At 34.0% G+C, this 7,469-nt stretch overlaps 1 non-coding gene across 1 annotated transcript; it reads right to left on the bottom strand.

Annotated features, from left to right (window-relative positions):
• Positions 1-4,937: 4,937 nt before the first annotated feature.
• On the bottom strand, positions 4,938-5,044 carry LOC131169961 (small nucleolar RNA R71). Its single transcript, XR_009140905.1, has one exon. It is a non-coding gene; the product is annotated as a small nucleolar RNA R71 (small nucleolar RNA).
• Between the last annotated feature and the right edge of the window lie 2,425 nt (positions 5,045-7,469).

The raw sequence follows: 7,469 nt of genomic DNA, 5'->3' as shown, positions 1-7,469 counted from the left end.
CTGAAATTTATTGGATGTTTCGTATGCAATGAACTTGGCTTTTCTTGGAGGAGCAGCATATTTAGACAGAGTATCAGTCAATATGGATAGATTGAGAAGTGCTTTATTTAAAGAGATGTTCACTGGACTTAAAATTCATAAAGGCAGTATAGGCAAAAGTTATAGCAAAAGAAAAAAAATGCAAAAAAATAAAATAAAAAAAAAAAGAAAAAAATAACAAATAAAAATAAAAAATCTACTAGACTGAAAGCCCACAAGGGTAGTCTAGGCAAAAGGAGAGTGAGAATATTTGGACGAAAAACATGGAAGGGCCATTCAATAGATTTTGAGTTTGTATCTAACTTTGAAGAGTTAAAGATGTAACTATATTTAAAATTCACAAGGGGTAATGGTTTACCTAATTTAATAACAATAATTTATTTGCATAAATGGAATGTGTTTTATTTTATTATGATTGCTTTTACATTTTGTCCAAAAGGAGATAACATCAATGAATAGGTAATTGAGATTACATTTTTAACCTCTTAGTTGGTTTATCGTTATCATCCATTCTTTATAAGCATCACTGAAGGAGGTGTTAATTGGTCTAGTGAAGCAATTATTCCAAACGCCTTTGATCTTGTGGAGCAATATAGGAGTTAGCCCTCCAACTTCGAAGTGGCACTTATTTGAAAGAAGACAGTCAAATTAGTAATGGCAACACAAGGCAAGTAACTCTTAAAGGTCATATGAGAAAAGTCCTAACAAGCAATGGTCCATTGTATCCTTGAATCAAGATGGATATTGAACAAAGCAATATGAAAAATTGACTCAGTTGTCTTGAAAGGCCATCTAGATTGTAGATTTTTAGGCCATAAAGGAATCTTGGTCAGAACAACTAGAAGCTTGAACTTTTCTTGCAGCCAAATTTAAAAAACAAAAAAAAAAGAAAAAGAAAAGAAAAATTGAAGCTTGCTAAGTTAAAAACCCATAAAGGCTAGCTTAGACAAAACTTAAAGCAAAAAAAAAAAAGAAAAGTAAAATTAAAGCTTACTAAGTTGAAAACCCACAAAGGGCAGCTTAAACAAAAATTAGAGCAAAAAACAAACAAAAAAAAGGAAAAAAAAAAAAAGAAAATTTGAGGTTCACTAAGTTGAAAAACCACAAAAGGCAGCTTAAGTAGAAATTAGAGCAAATAAAAAAAGAAAAAACACTAACTTGAAAGAGAAAAGGACTACAATCGAAGTCTTAAGAGGCGTCGTCCTTGACATTATCCAAATCATTAAGAGTTTTTATTAGAATAACGGGAGTATGAGTGGCACCAATCTGTGTCTCCTTTAGAATGGGGATGATTTAGTAATGTCCATGCAAGGATTCATGAGGGAAAAGACTAAAAGCAATAATACTTTCCTACATATTCCTCAAAAGTAAGAAGAAACACAAACTAATCCATCTGAGTAAAGGAACGGCCCTCCTTCCAAGCAATTTGAAGTGAAGTTTAGCATGTAAGTTTCCCAAAGAAAGGGTAGAATAATGGAATTATGAGGAGATGTTTCCTACCTAAAATGATCTTGAACTCTTTGTAATTAGATATGTCTCAAAGTTCTGAAATTGAAAGACATAAACAGTTGGGTCCTAGAAGTGAATAATAGCCATCAGAAAAGGAAACTCCACCTTGATGTCCTAAAGACATCTTAGACCTTCCAGAAGCATGCCAGGAAGTGCACACTAGTATATAGCATCAACCTTTTTTCATCCAATTCTTAAGCATGGTTTTGATCATGAAAGGCATTATGGAAAAGAAAATTAAAAAAAAAAAAAGAATATTGAGCATGAAATTCAGTCAGAGTGATTAAAAAAAGAGAGAACTAGACTTTGAAAAGGGACAAAGAGAGAAAAGAAAAGGGAAAGAAGAAAAAAGAAAAAAGAAAAAAGAAAAAAGAGAACTAACAAAATAGACAAGATTAGAACTAGCAATGATAGGATCTCTTAGTTCAAATTTGGAGTTTACATTTCATGCATCATATTAGGAATAAAATTCATGTTTTTTATGGAGGGAAAATTACATTTTCATGCCCAGAGGATTCAGTTTTTACAAAATGGTCCCCATGGTCCCCAAGTGGAGAAAATTTTTCATTAAAGAAGTCTAAAATCTCTAATGGAATTTCAAAAGCATTAATATCACCTCTTCAGTAGCCTTTTTTTTTTTTTTTTTCTAAAAGCATGAGCATAGCACAATTGGTGTCTTTAGATCCAATGATAACTTAGTGTTTAGGACATAGAATGTGTCTAACACATCACAGATGTCTTTAGGATATCGAAAACATCGTACACATCTTAGAAGTCTTTAGGATACAAAATATGTCCTACACATTTTAGAAGTCTTTAGGATATAAAGGATGTCCTGCTAATAAATGTATAATTTATTAATTTTACTCCAATCACATTTAGTGTTTCTAGTGTGTTTTTATGCCTAATTCAATTGATTAAAGTATAATTATCATTTAGGCATATTTTTAGATAGTTGTTGGAATAATTGTGTTAAATGGAGAAATTTTCAGCATGTGTATTAATTTGACCTTTGCTGTATTTTTCAAGTGTTTCTAAAGTTGTGGATCTCCGAATTGAGTGTTGTTTAATTCATTGAAAAGCTAAGTCAGAGCACTACAAATGACAAAGAGGGACCAAAGCCCAAATCAGTCTCCAAGGTTAACAAAATGAGCTATGGATCTATTGCAAAAGCCCATACTTGATTTGTCACGACCAATCTTGAGATTTACTTTATTTCTGGAGCTCCAAAGGTCCAAATGAAGCAAATCCAAGCCTAATTGAACCTTAAGAGCCACCTTTACAATTTCTATGAGGGGCTGGAAGCAAGATAAGGCCATTTTAATTGTCAAAAATGGCAATGAAGTCATCATTATGGGCTAGATACTCTGTCAGAGCCAGTCTCAGTTTTTGGACCATAACTTGGGCTTCAGACCTCTGATTTGGGCAAATGTGTACCCGTTGAAAAGCTAAGAAATAGGGCTACAACTTTCCTGAAGAAAGCAGAGGCAGATTCAAAAGGTAAATGGCTGAAAAACTTTCGTGATTGCAGAGCAGAAAATCTATCTTTTGAATTTCAAAACTTTTCCAAGTTTGAATCTCATCTTTAGGATTAGGTTTTTTACTATAAAGACCATCTTTAGTCAGCAGCTGACATAAACCATTCAGTAGCTTCGAACACCATAGAAGACCTTCATTCTCCATTCTTTTTTTAGACTTCTTTATTTTTCTTTAATTTTCTGTAAGCCATGAACATCAGTGGCTAAGTTCTAAATTCAGTTCAAAGGATTCTAGTTCTATTGCATGATTTGTGAGATCAGGTTCTTAATTTAAATTATGTTTTTTTGAATATCTATTTATTTCCTGATTTAATTGTTTTTGATATGTTGAATGATTTGCTAAAAAGGCCTATTAGTTAATTGTTTGATTTGATCAATTGCTAATTCATCTTCATAATCCGTAATTGTTGTGTAAGATTGAATGTGAGTAGCAATTAGGTTTTATTGATTATGATCCAAGTTTTCGATAATAACCTAAGGAAACAATAGGATGAGTTAAATGGTTTATGCTTTATAAATCATTGTTAAGCTTAACTACTTCCTGTTCTTAAAGCAGTTATTAATTTGATGAGGATTGCTTAATACCAATTCAATTAATAATTAGAGTCAACAAGAGTGGTGGGCTCAAATTGATGAGTGAAGTTAGGGGTTTTACCTCGCTGTTTGGTAAATCTACGTTAAGTATTCAATAAGAGATAATTGTATTTCATTTGTCTATGATCGAGTCATGCATTGGAATGCGAATTACCTTGGACTAAATTTGTTTAAATTGAGAGTTTCATATTTAAATTTAGTTTTTTAATTTCTAAAATTGATTTCTTTTGATTTAGTCTTACAACACCCCCCCCCCCCCTTCCTTTTCTTTTCCTGTTACACAAGTGTACGAAATCTAGTAACACAGTCTCTAGGGTTCAACCTGGATTACCACTTGCTGCAGAAAATATTTCATTACTGGTAATTTCAGTTAATTTAATTTTTGGTGGATTCGACAACCATCAAGAAATTTTGGTGCTGTTGTCGGGGACTGAAGTTTATTGCATTTCGCGTTATAGTGTTAGGGTATTTTGTTATTAACTTTGTTTATGAGTTGTTGCTGTTTTCAGGTTTTCAGAAAAAAATATGGTGTTACTATTCATCGATAGATTTTTGGTTAAATTTGGAGGGCACTCTATACTTTTTTTGAAGGAAATGATGTTCTGATCAAGACCAATCAATCCATAGGATTCTTTGGTCCCACCCTCTTGAGGCCAAATTCCATCATTTTCTAGGGTTTTGAGGCATTTTTCTATTTTTACTTTGATTTTTTTTATGACAAGAACTTCTCAATCTGGTGAGTTGATCTTTGATCCAGAAGTAGAAAAAATAGCTAAACAGTTGAGAAAATTGGCTAAGCAAGCTAAGCAGATTCTGAGTACATCTGAAGGAGTCTAATCTCCAAGGGAATTAAGTTCGGATTTGGATTCGGATTTAAATTCAGAAAATGAAACCATGGCTGCTAGGACTTTGAAAGAGTTAGCTGCTTTTGATCTAAACCAACAGCCTTTGTGTATTCAATACCCTGCTTTAAATGTTAGTTTTGAGTTAAAATCTAGACTAATCCATTTGTTGCCTAAGTTTCATGGTTTTGCAGGTGAGGATCCACATAAGCATTTAAAGGAATTTCATGTTGTGTGTTCCAGCATGAAACCTCAAGGAGTTTCAGAGGATCAAATCAAGCTTCGAGCTTTCCCTTTCTCCTTGGAAGGCGTAACTAAGGATTGGTTGTATTACCTTCCTTCTGGATCTGTCAACTTATGGAATGGGATGAAGCAGATATTTTTGGAGAAGTATTTTCCTGCTTCCCATGCTGCCAACATAAGAAAAGAAATTTGTGGGATCTGTCAGTATAATGGAGAGAGTTTGTATGAGTATTGGGAGAGATTTAATAAGCTGTGTGCAAGTTGTCCCCATCATCAAATAAGTGAGCAGCTGTTGATTCAGTATTTCTATGAAGGACTTCTACGAATGGACCGTAGTATGATAGATACTGCTAGTGGAGAAGCTTTGGTTGACAAGACACCAGAAGAAGCAAGGTGGCTGATTGCTAACATGGTAGCAAATTCTCAACAGTTTGGAATAAGAATGGGTCACACACCTGTGAAGGTTAATGAGGTAAGTACATCTAACCTTGAGAAATAGATTTCTGATTTAACTTCTTTGGTGAGACAGTTGGCTGTAGGGAATATGCAAACTATTAAGATATGTAGAATTTGTTCAGGTTCTGGTCATGCTATTGACATGTGTCCTGCGTTACAAGAGGATTAATCAATACAACATGTTAATGCAATAGGAAATTATGGACAGCCACAACGCAGGTATGATCCCTTTTCTAATACTTATAATCCAGGATGGCGAGATCATCCCAATTTGAGTTATGGGAATCAACTTGTACAAAACCGATACCAGTAGTAGAGACCACAAGTGAATCAACCACCTTCGCCTCCCTCAAATCAAGGTATGTCACTTGATGAAATTGTTAAGGCTTTGGCTAACAAAACATAACAGTTTCAACAGGAGACTAGAAATAGCATTCAAAACATAGAGTGCCAGATTAGTCAGTTACCTTCATCTGTGAGTAAGCTGGAAGCTCAAGGTTTTAGAAAGCTTCCATCACAAACAGTCATGAATCCTAGAGAAAATGTGAGTGCTATAATGTTACGGAGTGGGAAAGAAGTTGATAACCAGACTCCACATGAGTCAATGAAAAAGAAGAAGCAAGGAGCAAAAGAGTCTGAAGTTCCTGAAGTTGAGGTAAATACTGAACCTAAACTGAATAAGGTTAATAATTCTGTTCTTCCTCCATTCCCCTGCAGGTTGGCTAAGACAAAGAAGAATAAGAGAAAGAAATTTTGGAGACTTTTAGGAAAGTAGAGGTTAATATACCTTTACTTGATGCGATCAAACAAATCCCCAGGTATGCTAAATTCCTTAAGGAATTATGCACTACAAAGTGCAAGTTGAGGAATAATGAAAAGATCAGTGTGGGGGAAAATGTGTCAGCATTAATTCAGCGAAAATTACCCCTTAAGTGTAAGGATCCCCGTTCGTTTTCTATTCCCTGCAAAATAGGTGATTCTAGCTTTGAAGGTGCAATGGTAGATTTAGGAGCATCTATTAATGTCATGTCAAATTCAGTTTTTTAAACTTTAAATTTGGGTCCTTTGAAAGAAACCAGTGTCATTATTCAGTTAGCTGATCATTCTAATGATTACCCAATGGGAGTAGTTGAGGATGTGTTAGTGCAGGTTGGAGAATTAATTTTTCTTGTAGATTTTTACATTCTGGGTATGGAGGATAGTGCTCTCACATCAAAGTCAGCTTTGATTTTGTTTGGAAGATCTTTCCTAAAAACTGCTAAGACAAAAATTGATGTGGATGAGGGTACCTTAATTATGGAATTTGATGGAGAGACTGTCAAATTTAATATCTTTGATGCCATGAAGTATCCTGCTAATGATCCTTTTGTCTTTTCTATTGATGTTGTTGATACATTTGTGCATGATGTTTTTGAGTTAAGCATGGATGATGAGTTAGAAAGAAAATTACAATGGCATGAATTAGAGAAAATTCAACTTGAGGCTTATGAGAATTCTAGGATCTATAAAGAAAAGACCAAGGCATTCATTGGCAAACTAAGAAAGCAGTTTTTGATTGGGCAAAAGGTTTTGTTGTATAATTCCATATTGAAGCTGATGCTTGGTAAGTTGCGTTCTTGTTGGATTGGACCCTTTGTTGTTACTAATGTGTTTCCTTATAGTGTAGTTGAAATTCAAAGTTTAGGAACTAACAAGGTGTTCAAGGTCAATGGTCATGGACTCAAGCCATTTTATGAGGGGTTTCAGGAGCATACAGTGGAGGAGCTCAAATTGAGTAATCCAATTTATGTGGATTAAGGAGCCTTGCCATGTCAAGCTAACGACAATAAACAAAAGCGCTTCTTGGGAGGCAACCCATGGGTGGCTTGTTAGCCACAATCAGATTTGTTTTCTTCCCTTTATCTTATTTTATTTTCTAACATTTTTTTTCCTTTTCTTTTGCATTTGGGCTTTACATTGGGGACAATGTAAGTTTTAAGTGTGGGGGAGGAGAAATTTGTTGCTGCAATTTTGACAAAAAAAAATAATAAAATAAAATAAATAAAATAAATAAATAAATCGTTCTCATAAGCTTGATTCATGATTCTATATTAACTCTCGGAGAGAAGTGCTTTGTCCTTGAAATGATTTTTCTATTTTAGATTGAATTTTTGAGATTTTAGACAAGGTAATAGTAACTTCAATGATGGATTTTCCCTTTTCTCCATTCCATAGAGCAATTTTTTTTCCTGCATAAATCATTTAGGCT

This window comes from Hevea brasiliensis, chromosome 10, assembly GCF_030052815.1.
Source record: "Hevea brasiliensis isolate MT/VB/25A 57/8 chromosome 10, ASM3005281v1, whole genome shotgun sequence".
Classification (NCBI taxonomy): domain Eukaryota; kingdom Viridiplantae; phylum Streptophyta; class Magnoliopsida; order Malpighiales; family Euphorbiaceae; genus Hevea; species Hevea brasiliensis.
This window is presented reverse-complemented; position numbering and strand designations above follow the sequence as displayed.